Genomic DNA, 26,798 nt, shown 5'->3' with positions numbered 1-26,798 from the left:
GGGAGACAAAAACGCAGACACAGAGGGAGTGTTTTGTATTACTGTGTTTAACTGTGTGTCTCAATCCTGTTAAACTGACAAATGCTGTTTTATATGGTGCCCACTGTGGCTTGTATGGTACATTTCAATTTCAAAGTTGGCATTACTGGACTGCGCAGACGGTTAGTTTAACTGTGAAGGTTGTAAACGAGCAGAGGTTTCATATGTCTCCACTGGTGTGTATCATGCGTAGGATTAGAACGGTATTTGCCTTTTATAACACTCTGTATATCAAATAGTCATGTCATACTTTATGTTTACGTTTTTCCATGACTGCAGAAGATTGTATGCAGAGGTTAGTAAAGTCTGCAAGGAAAACAGATCGGAATTAATCCATTTGATGGGTGAAAGGGGCATGAAAAGGGGCAAAAGAATTAAAAAATAATTTCGTTGTCATTCATGTTTTATGTCCAGGTGCTGATATTTTTCCACTGTGCTTATACAACTGGTATGGACAGAAGTCATGCAATTTTTGCATTACTGCAATTGTATGTTCAGTATTTTCTATGCTGGCTTTGCTTTTAGTGTGGCAATAAGCACTTGTACCGATTGATAAGTACCTGTCATGGTACAGCACCATATAAAGCAATCTCTCAACAAAGTTAGAAGCACGTCTATGATTGTTTACAGGCCTTTGCTGAAACAACCCAGTGTATAATTTATGTTGTGTGTAGGGGTGTTTTTATACGTAGTAATATGTCATTACTTTGTGTACATGTTGTGTGTATGTGCAGTGCCCTGTGAGTAAGCCTTTTGTGCATATGTGTGCCTCTGAGCGATTTTTAATGTGCTGTGGGTGCATGTGTGTCTTTCCCTGTGTGTACATTCAAGCACATTTGCCTTTGAATGTGTGCCATTGTATACAGCATACTGTATCCGTGTGCATTTGAGTGCCTCTAACGCTTTCGGGTCAGCGTGCGTGTGACGCTATGTGCAGAAATAAGCGTGCCTTTCAGCAAGTGTTTGCGCACACGCCGTGCGTGTGCATTTCTGCACCGTGGAGACACTGGTGAGGCCAGGGAGGCTGGGAGTGATGAGTGATGCCAGAGGTGGTTTTCTACCAACCTCTCCACTGGCTTGCTGGCTCACTAATGGCCTCCTCAGTGGGCTGGCTGACCGACTTGCTGGCTCTCACTGGCTCCTTCTTCCTTATTTGGTAGTGGAAGGTGGGGGATGGTGGCAGCAAGGTAGTGGATGGGGGAGCAGCGGTGCTCTGTTTACACGCAGGGTCATGAGGTCAGAGCGCCAGAGTGCCATGGAGCAAACACAGATCACTTAAAGACAGTAAGAGAGCAAGTGAGTCATTGCTTCACGGCCGTCAACTAGATGGATCAGGGAAGATTCACCATGAAAACGAGTGAGTCTGTGTGTGTGTGTGTGTGTGTGTGTGAATGTGTGCGCGACAGAGGGAGTGGAGGGTGGATAACATACTTTGGTGAAGCCTCGCAAGAAAAAAAAAGATAGCTGCTACAGGTAATTTCCACACACGTACACTCTGTTCTCTCTTTACCCTCTCTTGCTCTCAGGCCCTGGACAGTTGAGGGGAGTCAGTAGAAAGGAAATTAAAGGCAACCATCCTTATAGTTTTGCTCTTGTCCGCTTGACTGCCCACATGCCTGCCTGCTTGCCTGCCTGCCTGCGTTCCCTGGGCAATGTTTATGCTGTGCCCTGTGCAGGACAGAATAGATTCGCCCACACAGCACTGTGCTCTCAACCAGAACCTAAGTTGGTCTGGCAAGCCAGAGCCACAGTCCCATTCACTCTCACTCTTCTGGATTAGGCCCTACGGCCTGGGGCAACACAGCAATGACTACATTAATACACCCAAGATAGCATCTCTTAACCCCCAGCAAAATATATATCTGAGTCTTTATATTAAAACACATCAGCAGGTTGTTTATTTTCATACATGTCCTTCCACAAGTTTAGCAGCAAAATGAACTTTTACCTGCCTGTAGGGTCAAGCAACCACTCCAGGTGGTCTAAAATGCAGTGTAAAGATGAGCTGAATTTCAGTGTTGTCAGAAATTACTGTTGAGCTGGAATGTGAAGTAATGACAGAAATTAACTCTGGATGTGTTCCAAGTTTCAAAGAGGCAAAATGGAAAATTGTGCCATAATGATACAAAACATAAAACAAAAAGGGGGCCTTTAAAATGCACCACACTGCACAGCCTTCAACCATCACTGTGAGGCAAGTGTAATAAGCAAAGCATCTTTCATTCCCAAATACCATGAAATTACATGTGCTGGCATAATCAAATTCATTACCTCGAAACTTGAGGTCAATTTATACTTCTTTAAATGCCGCTGCAAATAACTGGAGCGTGTATAATTGAATAATGCAAATTCATTGCTCTGTTTTTTTGTCTTCTCTCTTTATGATGCATATTAGGGTTGTTGCAACTAGACTCTAAGTGTGCAGTGAAGGCACTGCTGTGATGAGGGTGGTGGCAGCTCGCAGGGCACATTATCCAGCCTGTCAGCCTCCTAGTGCCACGCTACGGATAACGCCGCTGTGCGAGAACACAGTGCCTCTTGACGCCAGCTGTAAAGATTAGCGGAGCTTTGTTTAATTGTGCTGCTAACATCCTAGGAGCCACTTAAAAGCCACTGCTTTCTTTTCCTGAGAAACTGTCTTTAAGGCTCAGCCAACAGTTGCTGCTCTCTGTTCATTCAGGTGCAAAGGCCTTAGGGATTTGGACAGTACAGGTACACTCAAAGAAACCCACCACGCTACCTGCAGAGGGGTGAGGGGCAACAAAATCAGCAACACCTGCAGCACTGCCTTAAATTGTCTTCCTTAGAACAGAAATTCCTCTCAGTAATTTGGATAAACAACATCAAATATCATGTCCATTATGTTTTGTGCCATTGCATGTTTTGTGCACCCCCTCCCCTTGAGGTGGATATCTCATTATGAGGCAAAGCAAATAGCAAAATGCAGTTTAACACTGATGACCTTTATCACTGAAGGTATCCTCAATGAAAACTTAATGGGAGTGTTTGATCTTTGACCTGTCCTATTTTTTTGAGTAATAGTCAAGAACCTATCACGTTCTTCACAAGCGTTTGAACACATGTTTCATCTGCAGACAGTTAGACTCATCAATGTGGAAGGCGTGCAAGAATGTAAGACATCAGCGTTATTTTAATGTGCACGTTTAGTGTAATGTGATTGGCATGACAGACTTTTTAACCTGCAAGCCATTGGGATTTGGTCTGCAATATTAAGATGGTTAGTGTGTGTCAAAGAACATCCACATGCTTGCCAGAACCCAAGGTTTCCCCACAGAACACTGCATTGTAAACAGATAATTAATGCTATTCACTTCACCTGTCAGTGGTTTTAATGTTGTGGCCGATTGGTGTAATCTATAGCAAGGCTTTGAATGACAAGGAATTTGACTCAGATAAACTAAAGCTAAGATTACAGTTGGTTTAGGGGAGTCAACATTCCAATTAAGTGTGAAATGTGGTGCTGCTGTGCACTAGCTTTGTTTAAACATAATGTGACCTGAAAGAGGTGCTACATGACCTTTACAAGATAAGCCAGGACAAGCTGCTCAACATTTTTATTTAAACTGCTCAGGAGGCCATCTTTAAATGTGGAACTTTGTTATACAGATGAATAAATCATTAATATTTAAATCGATCATGTTTACAGAGAACAGACTTTACATATTCTCTGAAATTCTTTTGCTGGTGTACAAGTCACACACAGTCACACACACACAGGCAGTAAAACTCAACAGTGGATCTAATGTGGATAGTCTTCCCTCTGTGCTCTTTCAGTTTCCAGCTTGTTGAGCCCATGGTGGGGGGTCCAGATGTGCTATTTCCCCTCTTCAGTCAAGTGAAGCAGGTCTCTGAGGCTTCACTGTCACCGCGGCCCAATATGCCAAATACAGCTGTTAATATGAGGCTGGTGGCCTCCGGCGGCGAGGTGACGGGAAGCAGGCTGCCCCCTGCACATGGAGAGGGGACGCCTGGGCCTGCATCTGCTCTGACACCCATTAGCTTACACTCATCTGCAGTTTCTGCATGTCTACTGCTCTGCCAGAAGCACTAATAATCAAGAGATGATATGGAAATGAGGATGGGGTGTGCAGTGTGTGTAATGGCGGTGGAGTCAACTACAGTAGATACATCAGCTTGAAAATTTAACCATCCACTAGACTGGAGCTACAGAAAGGGGGGCCTGTTTCTAAGCATTCTGACCTGGTAGTGTGATATTTGGATGAATGACATTAATCTACACAAACATAGACCAGTTACGTTAAATTAAAAGGCAGGTTTTTGCTTGAGAATTGATGTTTGTTTTGTTTTTTAGATTGTCTTTTTGTGCATGTTTCTTCTTAACGGCATTTAATTTTAGAGATTGGGAATAATGCTGACATGTGACCACCAGGAAACATTTTAATTAGTCTTGTTTAAATGTTTCTTTTCTTGTCTTTTCTTTATTCTTACTTCTTTTTGCCCTCTGTATGTGTGTGTTGGCTTGTATAAACTAAATGTGTCATGTTGTCCAGGGCTTTGCTGGACAACATGATGAGATTTTAATCCCTAGAGAGTACAAATAAAAGTTAACTAAATAAAATACAGCCTACAATTACAATTAAAAGCAGCAGTTGATTAAAATTAACGGGGGCTCAGGGTGTTATTTTACATGGCTTCTAATCTGTTTCGATGACAGTATGTGTGGGAAGATTTTAAAAACAATTCCACATTTAGTGATATGCACCAACATGGAGAGGAGTAAATATGAACAAACTTGGCAAAAAGTCACGTGGCTGAGTACATTACTCTTCTAAACTGATGTGAGGCAGCGTCCAGGTTTGGTTGGATGAATGAAAGTACAGGACGAGCTCCTCGTTGTGACTGCTGGATGATGGTTCTTTCTCATCCTCACCTCAGCTGTCAGAATGGATGAATAGCAGGAGCAGCAGGAGCATGGAAATGTAAATGTGTGTGAATGTATGTTTTCTTTGTCTGTTCAGTACACTTCATATTAGTTACATAGGCCCTATATATTTGAACTGTATTATATTTACATGTAACATATTTATACATGGCGACCTTGAAAAAGAGAGTTTGCCCTCACTGGTCCTTCCCAGGTTAAATAAAGGTTTGAATGAATGAACGAAAAAATACTTGGAGGAAGATGACAGTTTACAATGTGTCATGTAAAGGTGAAAAATTAGTAGACTGGACCTTCTGGAAAGATGCTCTGCAGCAGCTTCACTTTGTGAGTTATAAATACATTTGTCTGCCGCATGTATGAGTGGAAATTGTACATTTCACAATGGAGAAGCAAAGGATTGTTTCAGATGACTATTAAGTACCACCTGCAGTGGGTGAAACCTGAGATGGACATGAATAGAAAAAATCTGTAAGAAGATCTGTGACCAAAGGTAGGGATGGAAAGATAGGAAGGTGGAGGAAGGAAGGACAAATGTAAGAAGAATATCGATGGACTGAGAGTCAGATAGATCTGAGGGTTTGGAAAGCATGACTTTGAGCCCCACAGTGGACGCGAGACTCTGCTTAGAAAACCCTCCCAATATGGCAGTGAACTCTGCAAAATAAATAAATAAATCAACAAATTAGGTGCCCACTTACCGCTGGGTTGTTTTCAAAACCTCTTTGGCTTCATATCTTCAGCTGCTCCAGCGACTTCTGCTTCTTCTTCTTCTTGTTACTCGCTCACTTTCACCTTTAAAGTAGATAGAAACAGGGGCAGAGGGAGAGAAAGAGGGAATTTGAAAGAGAAACATTAATGAAAGGGACTACTAAATGAACTGCCTCCTCAAGTGGTAGGTGGGGGAATTCGACAAATGCCGAGATGAGTTTCTCTCTCTCTCTCTCTCTCTCTCTCTCTCCTCCTTGCCCTTTGTGACCACAGGACGACAGTTCTTGGGCAAAGAGGAGGCTTGCCGCTGATTGCCTGAGAGCAGTTGAGTGCGAATCTGCATGAAATCCCTCCTGGCTTTTTTTGATCATTTTCTCCTTCACATCTCTAATGAGCCTGGTCTAAATCCTTGTGTGTGTGTGTGTGTGTGTGACCGCCGGCGTGTGCATGAGCGTGGTCGATGAGTGTTTGGATATTCACCCATGAAGTGTGCGGACAGATCAATAAGCTTATGGTTTCTATAGTAACATGTTTATATGGAGGGATTTATCCATATTTGTGTTTCTGCACTAATGTTTGTAATTTTAACAGCTTAAACATGAGCGTGTACCGCATACTGACATACGTGTGTGTGTCATTCTACATGCGACTGTACATGTGACTGTGAGTTTGTGTGCGTCTTGAGGCCACAGCTACTGCACTTTTGTCTCACTCGATATGCAGTCAATAATCTCAGTCAGGTCTGTGGCTGTGGGCGGCCTTGGGTCTACCCTAAAGAGCCTCCACTGGGCAGCTAAGGAAGGTTATCTCCAGTGAAAGGTCAGAGAAGCTCATCATTACCCTTCGCCCAGAGTCTCCTTTGAGGTAACCATATGAATATCTTTGCTGAAACGCACAGTGAGAACCTCCTTCAAATGCACCACATGACTTGTTGTGATAGTGTTAAATAACACAGATTTGACTTTGGCACCAAGTTTAGGTTGAAATAATGGAGCAGAACGAAAAAAAAAACAATATTTATGCAAGTTCTGCGTACCAAGATCAAATTATTATGCAGATACCGTACTGTGCAAGTAATGAGAACGCATAATTCATACCAAGTGCAAATACAATGGCAATGATATAATGTTATTATATCCACACGGCATAAAGTGGGTTCACTTTATGTTTTCATGCTTTCATTTGTGAATTATGCTGACTGCTGCCACTGTCAAGTGCCCTGCCTCTTTAAATAACCAAAATCTGGGCATTTATATCATCTGGGTGTGACTGTATACTGAAATCTTCCACTTGTAGATCAAAAGAGGATGTAATTGCCATTTATGAAATCAAGTTGCTACCTTCTTAGTGAGTCCTATCAAAACTGACAGTAATAAGTCAACTTTATGTTGTGTTGTAGGAGGAAAAAAGGACATGTTTGGCAGCAGAAAGTGCAGCATATTTCTACTGACTGCCTCTCCTCAGCCTGATGTTATTAGCTTCTCTCCTCCTCCTCCTCTTCCTCCTCCTCCAGTTTTGGCTCATGAACTGGTTGCTGCATGTGCACAGTCTCCCAGCATCCTCTATGGGCATTATTACCTCAACAGCCGACGGTCAACATGAACCTTTATTCTGACAGGCCATTGGGGTCAGTTTGGCCCTCGCTGGCCAATCAGTGTCAACTAACAGGACGGCTGCAGAGGGATCCCCTGATATGCCGACAGCAGCCAAGGGGAAAGTATAGAATGGATGTGTGTGTGTGTGTGTGTGTGTTTGTATGAATTTGAGAGTATGAGACACTGTAAAGCATTTGTGTGTAAAAAAAAAAAAAAAGATGTCTTGAAGTAAATGCATGTGTGGCTGTTTATTCGAGCATGTATGTGTGTGTCTGAGAGAGAGAGAAGAAAAAAGTGTCCGATCCTGCAATACTCCTCCTCCTCCTCCTCCCACATGCCTGGCTGCCAAGACGAGCGCGGGGGAATTTGTTTAATGTACATCATTTATTCACTGCACACACGCTGTTGCACTACCGCTTCCTCCGTCGCATGAGACACTCCCTTGGCTGGGTGAGTCGCCATTAATCAGCCAGAATGAAGGGTTAGCCGAACAGCACGAAAGCTAAAACTCATTCTAAATCAACATCTAAGACAGTGGAAATCTTATCTGGCATCCTCACAATAGTATGCAGGTGAAAGCATGATGATCCAACCCTGTCAGTGTTTTGTTTTGTTTTGGGGTTTTTTTTTTGTTTTGTTTTTTCTGTGGAAAGGAGGTTAAGATATGCTTTCATCCACTCATGTGGAAAGCAGCTCCGGTTTGTTTTCTCATGACCCTGCAACATATTGGCATTGAATTTAGTCACCGTGCTTAGACAGATGGCCGAGCATCATGGTGCATGGCAAATTGGGAAATGAAAACATGCATGCTCAGAAATGGGTCCTTGTATTTTCTCTCCAGCAACGTGACCACATAAGGTACATAGAAATACAGGGAACTCACTGGGCTTATCCATGGAAAAAAATCCAAGCACAATGCAAGAAAACACAAAGCTGAAGTACTCGGTGCAAATGTCAATGGGTCTGCTAATGGAAAAGTAAAAGAGTGCACATTTCAACTTCAGATGATGAAATGTCTACACAACTTCTACCTTGATATGACTGAAGAGATTTGTTTCTCTTTGCATGAAAACAAGAATGAAAAAGAAATGAAATCTTACATTCCTGTCTTCACCTCACCTGCACCCAGCGTCTCACTTTCGACTGTTCTACAGGTATTAAAGGATTCACATACCCCAAAGCAATTAAAAAGCAGATCTTCACTACAGTTGGGAAAAAGAGAAGAAACAGTGAAAAGGGGGAAAAAGAGAAGGTGTGCGTGGAAAGGAGGGGAAGAATGTGATGCTGTGGTCATCAGCAGGAGGGCATGTCGCGGGGAGAAAATAGAGGGAAGTCGGAGGACGAGTTCAGACAGTGACAGGGGAGGAGCAGATAAGTCAAGAGGAGAGAAGAGGAGGGGAGGAGGAGGAGTCAGGAAGGGACAAGCTGAAGGAGTGAAAAGCTCCAAGGAAATGACAGGTGAACACAAGCCAGGGGAAGAGATGGAAGAGAAGAGGGGGAACCAGGAGAAGTAAGGATGCACGGAGAGGAAACGACAAGAGGGGAGGTAATGGCGAAGGAGACGAAAAGGCGAGCCAATGGGGGGGCGGGGGGGTGGAGAGAGAGAGAGAGGATGGAGTAAAGAGGAAATGACAAGTGGAGAAATAAGATCGGAGGGGAAGAGGAAGAGGAAGAGAGGAAGCAAATGAAGGGAAATGAGGAAACAAGAGAGCTGAGATTCTGCATCTGCACACAGTGCACACTCAAAAATTTACACACAGGTTTCCCATCTACTGGCTTTAAAAAGGACACAAAATAAAGCTAAAATAAAGTTACGGCATTTTCAACTAAAATATAGAAGTAAAGAAAAATTTACCTTAAGTCCTTGGTTGACAAAATAAGTTTTTCCAAAAATGATTTCCTTTGACTAACACATCTTTGTTCATAGTGCAGGCACCCAGTAATCTTTCCTCTATCTTAACTACGTTGACGGAGGCAACGGGGGAATGATACATTTACAAATTCTGCAAGATTAAGTGATGGCTTGCCATTATTTGTGAGGCAAAATAATATATTGTATGTTGTAATGAAAGCTAGGTTACCTTAACTTGCAGAAGTAAATAGGAGTTCAACAACATGTTTTTGGAGCACCGACACATGAGAGAACATTTCAGGAAAAAGAAATTCACTGTGGCAAAGTTGGATATTCAACAGACACTCACTCCAGATCCAGTGCCATTGCTGTTAAACACAAGGCTTTCAATTTTGAGAAGGTTAATAATTTACCGTTGGTCCCAAAAACAATGTTATTTACAATACATTCATGTAGACTTGCCATATTTGTCATAATAGGATTAAAAAAATTATATTATATACTATATAATACATTTGTCTCATGTAGCACACGTATTTTAGTTGTAAATGTGAAATTAATTCATTTTACATAATGAAAGAATAGGAAATAATTGCATCTTTTTTCGACAGCTTCCATGTCATCTGGAAAACACTTTTCCTTCATCATTCTTGCCTTCACTTCCATCTGTCAAATTCCGACTCAGGCAGGACTCAGACACGGAGCAGGTAAGAATAAAAGCAGACTTTATTAATAGCAACCTGGACTTCCCCAAGACAGAGTGAAATTAACACAAAGGCTATGAAATTACTCCTAAAAGTGTCTCCTCTATTGAGAGACACTCAGCTATGAAACATTAATTATCTCAAAGGAGATAAAAACAAAAGGCTATGAAAATTACTTAGAAAAAGAGATACTATTCTAAAGAACTAAAAATCACTCCAAAAGGAGGCAAAAACAACACTAGGGAAAATAACAAAGAACAAAAAAATGAAGAAGAGGATAATCTAACTGTGAATATATATATATAATCTAAAAGGTAACCAAAAATCACTCCTGCGGAAGAAAAGGAGACAAAAGACTAACTAGAAACCCTAAACTAAGGCAAACCTACACTATGAAAGTTAAAACAAAAAATCATTCTGAAAGAGGAAAAAACAGGAACGGAAATCGAGGCAGGGACAAGGCTGTGGCTGTGGCTGTGGCTGTGGCTGTGGCTGTGGCTAAGGAAAGGCTGGAACGATCGCACAAAGATGAAACACACTGGCACAAGACAAGGGAAACGCAGCCTATTTGAACACATGGAGGTAATGGGGAACAGGTGGAGACAATCGGGTAATCTGGGAGACAATCAGACTGGAGACACATGAGGAAGGGCAAGTGACCTGAAACAAGAGGAGAGTTACAAAATAAAACAGGAAATGACGAGACATAAACCCAAAACAAGACAATACCTCAGTGCGGTGTGACACCATCAGGCTTTGTATCTTTGTTTACGCCATGCATGCCACCCTCATTCCCCAGTCTTTGTCACCTTTGTCTCAAAAAAAATCCAAGAAAATCCCTTTTACTATTATTATATCATTTGAAGCACACACCACAATGTATCTTCCAACAAAGGTTGCCTGAGTGTAAATGCAAGACAGACATCATAGGTGTTATAGGTTTTTTAGCAGTCACGGTGTCAACAGCTGTGTGTGCTCTCCTGATTTAGTGTCCTAGAACACGTTTCTACCTGATCGCTCACTGCAAGCCGCTCTGGTTTAGAGCATTGGCTAAGTGCCGAAAAATGCAAATGTAAAAGAAGGAGAATCGACCTCATGGAAATTACTCTTTCAATTCAAAGCCATGTGGCAAGGCACTGAGGCACTAGTCAAGGTCCCTTTGGGCTCTCAGAAAGAAATAATGAGATATTCATTGGATAATAACCTCCTTTTGTCATTCAAATGTATTCCGATCTACTCCAGGCAGCATTCTGACCCACAAAATACTGCAAATGACCAACTGACTTCATTTCTTGTTTGTACCCATCCTTTGATTCCCTGCTATACAGGGAATCTGCTGTCTCAAGATCACTGCAGTATATTTATTATCTCACTCACTTTAATAAGCTTGGAAACATGTTATTGGATTTGATTTTAAAGTTGTTGAGGAGATCCATCTTCTCATATCACAACGGTAAAAACTAGTTTCTCCCTTGCGTTGGTCCAAGTGGAGCATAAGAGGTATTTGACCAACAATATCTCCATCTATTTCAATCAAACTGTGTGGACGAATAAATGAATCCAGAAATCTGGTTACATACAACATGTGAGCTAATAGGACTTAAACAAGAGCTCCAACTGGACATCTTGTCATTAGCTGCTTGTCCACCGTCAGATGTTATGAAACAGGCAGCAGAATTTGCCATCAGAAAACATTTCACTGTAACAAGTGGTGGTGTGGACCCCCAGCTGTCACCATGGTCACTGAGGCTTCAAGGGGCTAAATAAGTTTTAAAATTCAGTGATGCTGCCTGAGAGAGAATAGAAAACACTCTTCTTCCTCACTTTTATAACTTTTTGAACGCTGAGCTGCTCTCTCTCTCTCACACACACATGCACAGATTTTCCTCAAGCACGCAGCTCATTAAAATGAAAGCAAAAAATAAAAGTAAATGTGCTGTCGTGAATGAGTTATGACAAAATAGCATCGCTTTAAGCGACAGATGAAGCCATAAATGTCAAGTATTTTTGAAGTTCTTTCATCCACTCGTGGCTCAACTTAAAATCCTGTGCTGTTTTTGACAAAATGAACACAAACATGACCAACACCTTGGGTTTTCTGTAAAACATACCTTTTGCCCTTGTTGTCAAAGTTCCTCAAATTCACTGAAACTGAAAAAACTGCCCTCAAAACAAACTCCACACTCAACCAGAGTGCCTTTGTCCTAAAACCTCATTATTCTCCATGGCTGCTAACTAATCCTGTGCTGCTGCGCTGTGTCAGAGAACCTCCACACACTCAAACAGCACAATTCGCAGATGAAACACTCCAGCAATGAGCCACTCTGACTGAAGTTTCATTAGCGGGGCCTGTTTTGTGCAGATAAGTACAGCAGCCTCCATTATACTAACATGCTCTCAGCAGAGCCCCATTCGTGATTACTGCCATGCAACCTTGGTTCTAAAGTCTATGAGGTGACCTGACTGGTGCACTACTGCACACACAAGGTAGTTCTGAGTGCTTACTTAGGTTTGGAGTGAGGTCATGTGTCTAAGTTTGTCTTTTTTTTCATGTGTGGATTAGCCATTTATGTGTGCGCTTGTTCAACGCCAGGTGAGTGAGTGTCTATCGGCATGCTGAATGCCATGACTGATATTCAATTAGACCACCTGCCACCTCTACACGGCCCAGCATTCCAGCGCTCAGTAAATCAGCTCGCCTGACAGCACACAGGTCGATATTAATATTAACGCCTCCATAAATAATGTTATTGTAGGTCCTCATGTTAATGGTTCACGATATGATGGGCATGATAAAGTGCTGTGCATGTTCAATTGTGAAGGTTCAGGGTGTAACACAGACAGAGAGATAGACGGACTAAATCCCCTTCGATGTCCTTCGATAGGGATGTTGGTGACATTGTGTTGGAAAGGCGCCGAGGTGGTCACAGCTGTGTTCCCAAGCCTGACTGGCCAGGGGGGGTGGGGAGGTTGTGAGTGTGTGTGTGTGTGTGTGTGTGTGTGTGTGAGGTGGATTGGTGGGGGTCAGAATGAAAAGCTGTTGGGACTGGACACAGCGGATTAATTATTATAAATCATCTCCCAGGCCACATGTTTATGGCTGCTACTCAAACTGTTGTCTCGCCTGCTTTCCATGTCGTACACTGCAGTGTGTGCACTGTGTATGTGTGTGTGACAGGAAAGGTCCAGAGTTGAGTAGAGAAATGGCTTTGTTGTTCTGTGACAATAGCCCATATTTCATTCTGACAGCGAACATATCACCGTAATGTCTTTATGTGGCTGCTGCAGATCTCCAGATTAACCATTGGCTGGAAAGAGATGGCTGGCATCAAACCGAGATGATGGGGTGTTTGAAAAGTCAGCTTGTTAGCTTGACCTCGTCAAAAGAAAACTCTGGCATCAGTCATTTCTTTCAGACAGGCCAGAGCTTCAGGACCTGTGTGATATGGCAACTTCCTGTGAGCCAATCTTGGGATCTTTCGGTATGAACGGTTTTATTTGTTTCACTCATTCAGGGATGCATGTGTTTGTCAGCACTGCGCTGCTGCATCCCTACACATACTGCTTCCAAGTAACTTTTATTCTTCCCCCTGTCAGCCTGTGAGCAGCTTCATTGCTTCAAATGTGAAGTTCAAGGGAGGCTTATCAGTAGTTGCTAAGGGAGAAAGCAGTTTCACTCATTCGCATGCTTCTCCACACAGATGTGACTGAACTTTCAGCATGCAAATTCAAACTAGTGGTGTTACGGTCACAAGCCACAAGCTTCTCGAATACTTCTCTTAGCTGTAGCATAACTTGTGTTCTGAGCAGTAGTGCATTCAAAAATGTATGCCTTAAGGGTGTAGCATTATCAACAAAGCATCCAGAAACACTGTGCAGTCCAATCATGAAATAATCCTAACATTGTAATTCCCATTTCCAATGTCTAGATACTTCTTATTTATACAATGCTGAGAATTTTTTTTTTTTTTTTTTTTAAAAAGGAACAAACATGTTTTGTTATCCCCTTGCAGGCAACAGCTCGCAAATGATTAAATGAATGACTAAATCACTGCGGAGAAATATTAATCAGCTCTCATGCTCATCTGTGAGGGAGGAGGTGGCTGATGCACTGCATAGTGATTGGAGGGGAGAGGATGGGTGTCACACACACACACACACACACACACACACACACACAGACAGACAGTCTCTGTCATCTAATGTATTATTACAGTTATCTGCCATTGTGAAGAATTCTGGGAACAATTTCCAAACTGACTTTGGCTTGTGTTATGATGTCACCTCCCATCACTGTGCACGCACGCACACACACACACACACGCACGCATACAACCTCCACCAGTCCTGGACTAGGGGTTTTGCAAAGCCCGGATCATCCCCACTAATCCACACTCATTAAGGATGAACTGCATGATAGCGTGCCACCACCATCAGCCTCCGTGGCGCCCCCTCCCTCCCCTGTTTACCCCACTTTCACACGCGTACGCACTCACCCTACCACTGTGGATAAGTGGCAGCTTTGATGGTGATTTTAATAAATTACTGCATATTGCTGCATGCATGCTTGTTGCCACTGCTTAAATAAACAGAACACACAGCACACCTGTCAGTGCTTATCAGCCCCAGTTTAATTAAGAGTGACAAAGCTTTTATTTCACGCCAGTGCATTTGACCAGGAAAGGTTGAGCACTCTGCAATACACTCTTCAGTGTTTCTTCAAACGGAAGAGGAATTCAAGATGAGACCAACTGTGGGGTGACAGAGCTGGTAAATCACTGACAAAATGTAAAAGGATTCAGAGTTTTAGCAAAACTTTAAATCAATTATTCAAATGCTTCCATTGTTACTCAGAATGGAAAGGAAATAGTTTCTCTGCTCAGTTTCACTTTCACCCAAGGATTGCAACATAAAAAGAATGTTCACCCTCAGTGCTCTTCCACATTGCTGAGAAGGTCACTGCGAGTGGAGTCTACCTACAAGCCCCTTGGGCTGAACAAAAAAATGCCACACGGATACTTACCTTCAAGATCTCTGCCTCCAAAATAACTCTCCCTCTGTGGAGTTCTTAAATAAATTACAGATATGCTATCCTCCCAAGATGTGATCTCTGTTCTCTAGCACAAATTAAAAATTTAAGCCCATTTAGTTTGGTGCCCAGTGTAACTTGAAGCAATGTGGTTGCAAGAGGCGATATGCAACCAGAGTTGTGTCACGGCAGTACTTAGTAGTGATGCTTGTTGCTCAAGGCCCTAGATCCGGAGAAGAAGCAAGGTGGCCTTGATGGTACAGAGAATATCATGTAACTAAAAGGTCACAAGCTTGATATGACTGCAAAATAGTGTTTCTACCCACAGCTATGTATCATGTCAAAGTGTTAAGACACCAAACTCTGATTTGCTCACTCCGTGCAACACCATGAGCCAAAAGTCTAAAGTGTAAAAGGTGCAACTTCAAAAACTCTACTTTAAGGAAGACTGAACTCTCAACCGGTCCGCCCTTCCTACTCTTCAAAGTCACACACACACTGAATATCAACACCTGCATAGACTTTTGTGTTTTCGGACATGATATAATTGGACAATATTCCACAATATTCCCTGACATCCCCCAACACAGACAATATAGTAAATGTAACTGTAACTCATTTGCTCACTGGTTGATTCCACGCTTAACCAAACCGATTGCCAATAAACACAAACTCGAAACATCTAACTCATGCTGCTGATCAACAATTCAAATAACCAATAATCAAGTGTCCAAGGATCAAATCCACAGGGTCAATGATTATGTCTGAGAGACAAAATGTGTCCAAAGCACTGAGTCAGTTAAAAAGATCCTGACAAATTAATTTGTCCTTAGGAGGACAAAGGCAGCATGCCAAGAGAGACAAGATTACCACCAACCTCTAATGCTTGATTATTAAAAAGAAATAGACTATTAAATACACCAGAGGATTTCCTCAGAGGCTTGCACACCAGCAATACACATCCTATTTATGTAGTGTTTTAGAGATGGGTAGGGACCAGAAAGGCTAATTAGGTGGGAACTCTTTACAAAACATTATCCAGTAGAACAGAGACACTGTGTGAAGTAAATGTCCTCCAATCATTGAGCAGCATGGGCTAAATTAGTTGTGTATGTGCATGTGTGTAGACTCAACATCACGATGAACGCACAGAGAGCGTTTTGTCATTTGACCTTCATTAACATTTTCTATTCATTGCCACTCTGGTGATAAATCAGAAAATGGCTTCTATTGTATCTTCCAGTAGGGTGAACTAAAGCATTCTCCCCTATCTGACTTTCATTAGCTTTTGTCTCTTTAAACAATAAGCGGAGCCTCGATCGAACACAGGTTTTAGGGGGTATTTGACTTGGGGAGGCTTTACTAACTGAAGTTAAAATCAAATTAAATCAAGAAGCCATCCAGCAAAAATCCACAGAGAGGTGGATCCACAGAGAAACACAAGCCTGATGTAAAGTCTACTTTAAACACTTCTAAGTAATGTGAAGCATGTGATATAAAGTGATACCTTTAACCTTAAAGATAATCACAAAAGATACAAAAAGAGCCTGAAGGAGAAAGAGACAGAAAAATACATAGTTTTCTTGTGAAATTTGAGATTTTCCAGAGAGGGATTGCTTCCATTCACTGAAACATTGCTGGATTAACCTAATCAGAAGATTAATCGGACTTGAAAGACTGGAGGCTGTGCCGGTGGCCTCTTTATCCGGCTGTGCCGGACAGCTGAATTTGGCTGGAGTGGGGAGATGGTGTTCCCATAACCTCTCTCTAGAGCTCTTCGCTTGCCAAAAGACCTCAGAGACAGTGAAAGGATTAGAAGCTCCAAGTTTGCCCCAACTGCCTTTTCAGAACCGTGTCCTTCTTGCAAATGTCTTTCAGACAAGATCTTTAGAATTTGAGCTCCGCTGGCATCATATCATGCAAGACAATGATACAAGTGAGTGTAGTAAAAGAAAAAAAAACAAACAAAAACACTAACACCAATAATCTGATCAATTTGAATATGAAATTTATGCTTCACTCTTCATGCAGCTTTAATGTTAAACACAGTCTAACACAATATTAATTAAGACTCATTTAGCATCTTCAAACTTATCGGAGGAGCAAGTTCAACCCAGTGAAGGCCTGCTGACAATGCTTTGCTTGTATGCTAACTCTTAAAGGGCAGCACTCCGCTGTGATCTCTGCCTCTTCGACACAACAGGCATCGGAGTATCAGCCACTATTTAAGTGCAATCCTCTTTGCTTGCAGGGATTTAAAGAGGCAATGAGCCCACTGCCCTCGGAACTGGTGGAAATTAGCCCTTGCTGTGCCATGTTTGCCTGACCCTGTAATAAAGGATCAAATCTAAGTGAAGGCCAGGCACTTTATATTTTTTTAAGCCCGTGACCACATGTTCATGCAGCCCTTGAAAATTTGGCAGGCGGAAAAAAAAGGTATTTGCGGTCAATCTGAGTGGAGTAAATAAATAAATAGAACTTTGCGAGTACTCATCGGTCTCCATCTGTCTGCCTTAAATTATGCTGCAACTAATCTCACCACCTCGGCTCAGCAAAGAAAAACTAGGACTGTAGCACAAACAAGAGGAGCTTGCAGTGTGAACAGGGAAGACATCATTGATTCCAGTTCTCTGGTAGCCAGGTCATTGATTGCAGGGTACAGCTGTGACTGCTGGCACACTTTGCTGACTCCAACCACAACTTTGAAGCTGCAGGTAACAGTGAACATTTTTCTCCTTGCATTTGCCAAAGACACAGAGAAGAAGGGCAGAATCCCACAAAGTCCTCACATAATTGTGTGGGAACATCATTTTTCAACCGCAGCCTTGCTTCCCCATCCCCAGGAGGCACTTTTCTCAAACAGTAATCATTATGTTATGGAAGCTGCTGCTGGGAAGGGTTGAAAATGCGACTGGAGCCAATGAGCAGAGGCATACAGTCCTTGGGGTGCACACACGTACACAAATAGCAGAGCCATTCAGGGGTATAAGGAGTAAGAGGAAAACAGTAGAAGTGAAAAGGGCCCATTTTTGATCTTTTGTACTCCCTGGAGATTTATCGATCCTGGAATCTCATCAAGGCTTCTTTTGAGGGTTAAGCAAAGCACAGACATCAAAGATCAACTTGTTTTTCTTTGCACCCTTCCCCCACATATGCTGTTTCTATTTTGAGATTTGTATCTCCCAACATTCAATATGAATACACTTAAAAGAGCATTTGCGAGAGGATAGGAGAGCGAAAAACCGCTTAAAATGAGAAGCGGCAGGATGAAGCTAATGGTCGTCTGATCATCCTCGCCACATTATCTCCAAATTCAATATTGGTTCTTCAAACTCTGAAAAAAGAAGGGGATGTTGTGCCTAAACTCTCTTGTTGTTTACACATTCAGCCCATACTTAGTTGGTATTCCACTCCTATTGCTGGTGTCCCCTCAATCTCTGCCAAAACAAGGTGTAATATATAGAGAGCTGATGCATAGACACTGATGTCTAGCAAAAAAAATTACAGTTTCACTGTATGTTAGAGGCTTGTCTGTCAATGCACAGGCAGTCTTGCTATTGACTCTGACAAATTCTGGGATGCTACTGATAAAAGCTTGACAAATGGGCACCACTCTCCCTCCCCCAACAACCAATGCATCTCCCTGTGTTCCCCTGTCGTCCACCTCTATTGGATTCCATTATGTGATATGATATCACACCCTGGTTAAGCACAACCAGGAAGTGCTTGTGTGCTCTTGCAAGCAGCAAAGAAAGATCAAAACTCTCCAGGTCCAAGCAAGGATTAGCCATCAACCCTGTAAATTATCAAGAAGTTTTACATATTAATTTCATTGAAACATTGAGATACAATGACTCCTGGATACATCTTTACAACAGTCCTTAAGACACTTACTGACTCAACTTTTGGAATTAAGAGGTGAACTAACTGAATTGAAAGTACCCAAATCTTGCTCAAGGGTGGACGAGGAAGCACTGTGGCTATGCAAAATCCATATCAAACTTGTAGTAAGCAGTTTGAATAATAATAAATGTTTGTCTTTATTTGTATTCATTCAGATAGTTAATATAGATGTTATGTTGTGTTGATGTTGAAGTTCTACAGTTAACCTTGTTCATATCTAAATTATTTTTCAAACTAATGGACAGCAAAGACACCCAAAAGGGGCTTTATATATATTCAGTTTATTTAAGATATGGCCACTGACTCAACTAGGTGTTTTTTGTTCCTTTTCTGGAAAAGCCTTGAGGAAATAGAATGTATTTTAGTATTTACTCAACAGTGTTGCCTTTGGGATAAAATGTTTGTCGTACACCTGTGAGTGAGATATTGCTCTAATGCCAATACCAATCCAGCTCATAATCCAGCTGTGGGTTTACGTTTCTCCACGTGTGGTTATCTGAACAGAATTTGTTAGCATCTGTCAAACGCTGCTGAATTCACAGTGAGGGAAGCCATTTGACAGAGGCCTCTTGAGCAACTTAGAAACGTACAGATGAAAATTCAGAGCTGTTGCTACCATTCAGTGGAAAGCTATCATCACACCAGGGAAGTTTTCCTTACAACCCATCATCACAGCGGGATAATATAAATACGATTGCGCAGAGAGTGAATTAGTACATCCCACATTTATCTCACAGCCAGCTGGCTAACCAGGAGATTCATTCTACACCTTTTGGTGGAACAAAGAAGTAGTAAGCAGGAGTTAAATTGAATGTCCAGGCTCAGTCCCAGGACATTGTTCTTTCACTAGTTCATAAGTTCTTGTTCTCTCACCATAGCATTTTAATTCGTGGATATGACGTATGACTTTTTGACGATGTACACAATAAGAAGAATCATAGTATAACAACTGTAAAACACCATCTTTACCGCAATGCTATAAAGTACAACGGACAAGTTAAGTTACAGAATCCGCAATAAACTAAACAATCATAATGATACACCTGTTTTACTATGTATTTGCTACATGAAGATTAATTGAAAAATAGAATTTATGAGTGGAATATGAACACTTGCCTGTCAGCAGTCACTAAAAAAGCTGTACACAACATTTGATATTTTTGTGACCTTTGTTCAAAAAGTGCATTTATGCTAAACTGACCTTTGTACAAAAAACTAAACAAAAACTTGTTTAATATATCACTGTGATAAAATTAGAATCTATGCATCAGCTCTTAAGACTTACACATGTACTCGTGGGTCTCATGACCTTTCAGTAGCTGCAGACTGGTAGCCCAAAGGCATGACATCTTTGGAAAAGAGCATACTAATGTTAGCTGTGGTTTGTGCCCCTTAGGGCTATTTAATTCGGTGTGATGAGAGTTCATCTCCTTCACATCCTGCTTCTCTCTCTCTCTGTCTGAGAACAAGTACAGAAATAGTTTTTGTCACCAACCACCCAGCAGGACACCTTTCACACATCATGTCCAACATGCCTGGATAGAGAGGCCAACGTGCACCAGTGAGTGCAGCTTTGCAGGGTTTGTTGTATGTGTGTGTCAGTGAGTTTCTTTTATGATTTTCCTGAAAAATATTGTATGTCACGACAGACATAATGACCGAAATATCGTGTTTTTAGCTCAGGAACCAGGCAAACGTTTTTCACTGTGTTTTTGAAATTATCATCTTTTTTAAAGCAGGCTCAGGTTAAAAGAACACTAAAAGCCCTTCCTCTCACTAATTTGACAAATTTTAATGAGTTAGATGATTAATTAACTTGTAAGTAGGGGACATTCAAACTGTTCTCGGTATGGTACAGTATCAATACCGCTCTCATTTTCACCAGCGTAATGTGAACTGAGCCAAACTGTGCACAAAACTCAAATGGGAAAACACTGAGCACTGTGCCAGCTCAGTACAGAATGATACACTAGAGCAGGAGAAAAATGATCTGTGAGTGTGAGGGCAGCAGTAAGAGATAAGAGGATTAGTCCATTATTATCTACCCCAGGGGCTGTTACCCCAGAGTAGAGCAACATGGGTAAAAAAGGGCAAGACCTTGGTTTCTCTCCCTGACATGCTCACATGTGGTATACGGTCCAAGGCAGGGTCACTACATGACATGCTATCCCACTCTGCTCAGTGCAAAGACATGTTTTTAGCCCAAGCTCAGATGCAGCATCCTGAGGTGTGACCTTACTCTCCTGTCCTGCCTCCGGTCTAACCTTCTTCCTGAGGCATCAGATAGATGGATCTGATATACAGTCTGAAATTTGAAGTTATGTGCAATTTAAACAACCTTGTTTTTTTGGGGGGGAACAAAATGTTTGCTTTAAATAAGGATACTTTGTAAGTTAATTCATGCTTCTTGAAAGCTAGACAGTTATGCAATTCTTGTCCAACAGAATAATGTCACTTTAAAAGAGTTACACTCAGCACAGATGCTGTATATTAGTAGAAAGATTGACAAGGAGGAAAAGACACCACATGAGGAAAAGATACTTTGTGAGGTAAAATTCATGCTCCTTTGAGGCATGACCCAGTCAAATATAAACACGCAGACATTACACGCATTTTTAGATGCAGTGTGACTGATATCATTATTTCTGATGAGCAAATGTCCACGCATCTCGCAAATCACTGAAGCTGTCCATAACTTTAATCTATTGCCTACATTTGTCTATAATTGTCTCTACATCCAACTACTTAATGATGCTATTAGCTAATTCTGCAGGGTGACAACTTGCTAAAATGTAAAATAATGAAAAAAAAAAACTGTTTCAAAAAGGGGGGGGTGCTGCCTACTATAAATTAGGACGCTCTCATCAATTGTTTGTTATTATTGTTGCAATAACACACACACACATAAAATAAATGCACACTGAGCCAGCTGCGTATTGCAGTGTAACTTGAATCAGTTTTGTGTGGGCACTCGAGGCATGGCTCTTACATTTGTTTAAACAAAGACAGCAGTGAGTGTTGGTGTCTCCACGTCAAGACTGAAGTGATAATTACTATCATTCAAGCAGAAAGCTCATAGCACAGGCGGGGATTAATGTGAGTTAGCTAGTGACTGTGTCTTTAGATAAACTTACACCAGCTGTCTAAGGCTTCATTTCAGAAAATGCAACTGTCTTTCAGCACCAGTTCAGCTGTATTTGTCTCTTGGTGGTCCTCCAACCATGAGCACCGCATGTATCTGTAACCCAGCTGTAATTCCAGCTACTCTAAGTACTCTAAGTTACTCTAAGTGCATTATTATTGTTTATATTGTTTTTGTTTGTATTATTTGGGGTGTAGTGCCCTTTAAGGGTGAGGACGGCACGGTTTTTACGACATGTCGGGTGAGTTACGATAGCGCCCCTGTGAGAATCGCGGGCTCAATAAGTACCCAATGTGTGCTCTGCTCATCAGGTCGTGTTATGTTTTTCCTATTAGGTGAGCATTGTTGTTGAATGCACCATGCTGTCATTGTTATGGGAATTGTTACATGTATCAGGATGGAGTTTTGATGACCCAGTAGTGTTGTTAATAGGCAAACCTCTAATGATGCTAATCGCGAATTAGCCATTTTGCTAAGCGAGGTTTGTTTATCATTTAACTGTGCTTAACAGGTACTTTAATTAATCCTGTTATTAAATGATGTGTTTAATTTTGTTTTTTGCCATGTGCTGTGTATGTTGAATGCTGTGCCGTGTAAAATTGTCGGGTGAGTTACGATAGCCATCGCTGGGACATCGGTTTGCCTAACTTCTCAAACATACACACACAACTTCCTCACATTGAGCTCTATGAACATATTTAGTACTTTTTGCTGGCCAGCAGTTCAATTAATCTTTTTTTTCTCAAAGGCCAATTAAAGGACACAATTTAATTACTGTGAACTATTTCCTTTTTCTTGGATTGAAGACCGTTTCGGATTTCATTTCATTTCATGGACTGAGAAAAGGACTCAAACTAACAGAAAACGGGTACAGGTTTGATATTATCTATACAGAATTTAATTTTGTATATTACTTGATGAAAGTGTGTTTTCTGTTTAGACTGTTGGCGCTGTTGGAAGAATGGGGTATGTTGCATTTCAGTCCAGTTTGAATTTTAAAATAAATCTGGATCGATAGTACACTGCTATTGGGACTCTGCTTATTAAATCTCTCTTACTGGTTACATATCCTCACTACTCCTTTGATTTTCACTGTTCAACAATTTGCCGGTGTCTTTTTCCTGGTCAGTGGTTTGTTGTAACAAATTAAATTTACTCTGTTACATTTGCCTGAGTAACATTTTTGAATAAACTGTGCCCTTCAGAGTAGTTTCATGCAGCATGCTTTTACTGGAGCAGATTTTTTATCAAAAAATTGGCTTTGTTTGACACATGTCCATCCTGATCCATTTATTTCACCATGACCATAACCTGACTATTTTCTAACCTTAACCCCAACAACAAATTAACCCCTTGATATACTTTACAATGAGCTTAGTATCAGCATGGGACTATGTGTGACTATAAAAGCAGTCATAAGGTCTAAATCCCATTTTGGAATTCTTTCAGTGTCTTTGAGAAAGATATTTCAGCTCCAGTGGTACAATTTTAAGGTCAATTTTCAATATTGTCTACTCAAAGTACACCATATATACTTTTGTAGTATAGAAAAATAATCCCTCTCAATTATGGGGGCATATTTTAAATAGGGGTGGAGGTCAGGGTTTATTGGTGGGTCACACACCCAAGAGACCAAAGTTTGAGTCCTGTTTGAAACCTAAACCTCTTTAACGTAACTATGCAGTTTTTGTGCATAAACCTAGCCAAAGTGCAGGAATACTGTATGAAAAAGCTTGTCAGTGTAACAGAAAATATATGGGACGACAGAATGTCATTTCAGGGATGTTGCCCTTTCTCAAGCAACCCTTCTTGAGCCAACCACTCTTTACAGACTTTACAAAGAGAAAAACTCAAAACATATCAGCTCGTTTTTGTAATAGACAGTAGAGGACAACAACCAGATAAAGACCTTGTTCAAAAAGTGATTTCAACCTTTACATAGGTGCATTAAAATATGTCCATATATATTTCCATTTACCCTGCTCAGCAGCTCTCCAATATTGGTATGCATGTCTTTTACTCTTTTACTCCTAAAAGACATGGCATATTCATAATGAGAATTAGATACTTAACTAGAAAGTTCTCTCAGACCTCCACCAAAGAGGCAGTCAGAACTGAATGCAAAACTGACATTTCAGCTAATGAATGAGTCCATATCTCACTGAGCTCACCAAGAAACTCAGGATCTCAGCAAATAAACAGAGATACTGATTTGAGACCAGAGTGACACTTCTTGCATCTAATAGACAAAGCTAAGAGATTCTCTCAACAACTCTGCACTGTCGCCTGACCAGTGATATGCTGTTAGCTCCAGGGAATGGCCAGCCTAGTTTGTCCACAGACTAGAGAGAATGAAGCTGAAAAATAATCTGGTTCTGCAACTATGAATTACAAATGTTTTGGCTTATTGCCAAGAGTCGCCAAGTAAAGTGACTTCTTCCACTGCTGAGTAACAATAAATGAGCACATTTTCTGAATTCATTAATATTCTGCAAGCTGGATGGGAACCATTGGCGGGCCAGATGTGGCCTTTTTGATCAGTGGTGTCGACTATCAACAGCTAGGGAAAACAGATGGGAAGCGGGTGCATTTGGGAGCAATGTATCGAGGAAAATGGAATTTCCTTTCTCAATTTTACAAGACAAGTCACCTTTGCCCTCTGGATGGCTGTCTCCTCCTATTTCTCCACCAGTACATGTAGAGAGACAGGCACAACACACACAAAGACATTTGCAATTTCTCTCTAAAGCAACCCTCCTAATACACACACAGGCGCTCACTGTCCAACAGTCAATATTTTCTGAAGGATGGCCTCCCTTGAGAACTAGCAGGCAATCTGAGGGGGTCCGCGCAATGAAAGGGCCCGTGATTGCATTCGACCGTAGGCCTTACAAAGATGTCGTACATCAAATGCCAAAAGATAAAAAGCCATCCGCGAAGAGTTAATCAGCAGAGTAGCTTTCATGGCCACGTTGTAATTTGTCTCAATATCATGAAAAGAAGACAGGCTCTCGTAAAAAAGCACAAATATAAATAAATACATTGCCTAAATACATAGCTGCATTAGTGTTTCATGTAGTGCTGAATGTAGCGTTATCTCTACTACTCCATGGCTGAATATAATGCACTGCTTTTATCTTTCCATTCACCAATACTGCCTGACCTTGGGAGTGAGCTAGGTGTATGTGCATGTCTGCATAAATGCTTTTTTTGTGTGCTTTTATATATGTGTGTCAATGTCTGAGTGCACTGACTTCCCCCTCACCTCTTGTTTCGCTGATGCAGTTGGGTTTCAGAGCCTGACCAATTTGCATCCTGAGTCACAGTGGAAATGCCTGTAGAGGCTGCTTAAACATTTTGCACACTTGCCACCTCATACCTGATAGGATACACTGGTGTGATTCTTATGGAGTGGCATGCTGGGTGAGAATGAGCCTTAATCACAATTGCTGTTAACCCTTGCTTCTGACCTCTCGTACCTGCCACCACATTTTAATCAAGTTAATACGCTGGCGCCACCAATGCCAAGGCAAAAGATCAATGTAGGAACAAGTTATTTAACTTGGGCAAGAAGCTCACCAAATACTCCAAAATGCAGAGTGAGCCACTTGAAAGCCTTCAGCATGAATGACTGTTTGAGATATTATCCACAGAAAAGACTACAGAATCACAATGCCATTTAATCTTGCACTTAGTATGGATTGTGATACATATTTCAAGCTTTCTTTCCAGAGCCAAAAGTAAATTCATAGTAGTTTTAGATTATCCTGATAATCTTGGCATCTTCTGGGACATCTCTTCCCCTGTGAAATCTAGCTTATGTGGTTCGAAAACTGTAATAATCAATAGGCTCAAATGGACAGCCTGGACTGTCCTGTTACGAGCATGTTAAATTGCTTCAAGTTGTTTAAGTCAAAATTAGCTCTTTTTTTGTTTAGATCTCTAAAATGTAGGCCTAGTTTCCACTCACCACCAGCTTACTGGCAATGGAGTTATATATTATTGTTGCGCATTTAACTTCACCAACAACACTAGAGAGCTATCGAGGGAGAAATAAAGCTACGGCGACAGTCAAAAACTCAAAATCATCTGTGAACATCTGAATCAATTCCACAATCTTCAGTTTAAAAAGTGAGAAATAATTTTTTGAAATGATTAATAGCAAAAGACTGAAATAGCGCAGCACGGTGGTGCCGCCTCATAGCAAGAGGGTTCCAGGTTCGAATCCCGGTCTGGGCCCTTCTATGTGGTTTGCATGTTCTCTCTGTGCCTGCGTGGGTTTTCTCCGGGTACTCCGGCTTCCTCCCACAATACCAAAAACATGCACATGAGGTTAATTGGTTGCTCTAAATTGCCCCTAGGTGTGAGAGTGTGTGGTTGTGTGTTGGCCCTGCGATTGACCGGCGATCAGTCCAGGTTGTACCCTTGTACCCAGCTGGGATAGGCTCCAACCCCCCGCGACCCTGACGAATAAGCGGTATAGAAAATGGATGGATGGACTGAAATAGCCTAAATTGATCTTTAGAATATCATCAGCACTATAAGGCTTTTACAAACTGGAGCTCTTACATTGAAACATACATAAAAGCTAAGTTTAGAATCATTTAAGTGACATGGCAAAGTCAAACTTTTGTCCTTGTTTTGTTTGTACCAAAATTAAGCAATAGCCATGACTAACCTGTGGTTATTATTGGAAGTAACTTCTGTTCCTTGCGTACAGTTAACATTTGGCATGCTATCCACATTCTAACCTTGTTTCAGTTCTCTTTGGAGCAGTCCATCCACATTGGCAGTGGACAGGGTCGATTATGTTCAAGGCTGAAACATCCCAGGGGTAGAATTCGTCATCTCTACCTGGAAATCTAGATGGTCCTTCCTTTGCTCTCAGCACACGTCGACCCA

At 41.4% G+C, this 26,798-nt stretch overlaps 1 protein-coding gene across 1 annotated transcript in view; it reads right to left on the bottom strand.

Annotated features, from left to right (window-relative positions):
• ptprsa (protein tyrosine phosphatase receptor type Sa) overlaps nt 1-26,798 on the bottom strand; it is a 224,716-nt gene that overhangs the window by 176,172 nt on the left and 21,746 nt on the right. The window contains exon 2 of the mRNA XM_046391868.1: nt 5,662-5,755. The gene's annotated coding sequence lies outside the window, so the exon portion shown is untranslated. The remainder of the gene's footprint in view (nt 1-5,661; nt 5,756-26,798) is intronic.

The sequence above is a fragment of the Scatophagus argus genome, chromosome 6 (genome assembly GCF_020382885.2).
Source record: "Scatophagus argus isolate fScaArg1 chromosome 6, fScaArg1.pri, whole genome shotgun sequence".
In the NCBI taxonomy this organism is placed as follows: domain Eukaryota; kingdom Metazoa; phylum Chordata; class Actinopteri; family Scatophagidae; genus Scatophagus; species Scatophagus argus.
The sequence above is the reverse complement of the archived record's forward strand: the minus strand, read 5'-3'. Positions and strand labels throughout refer to the sequence as shown.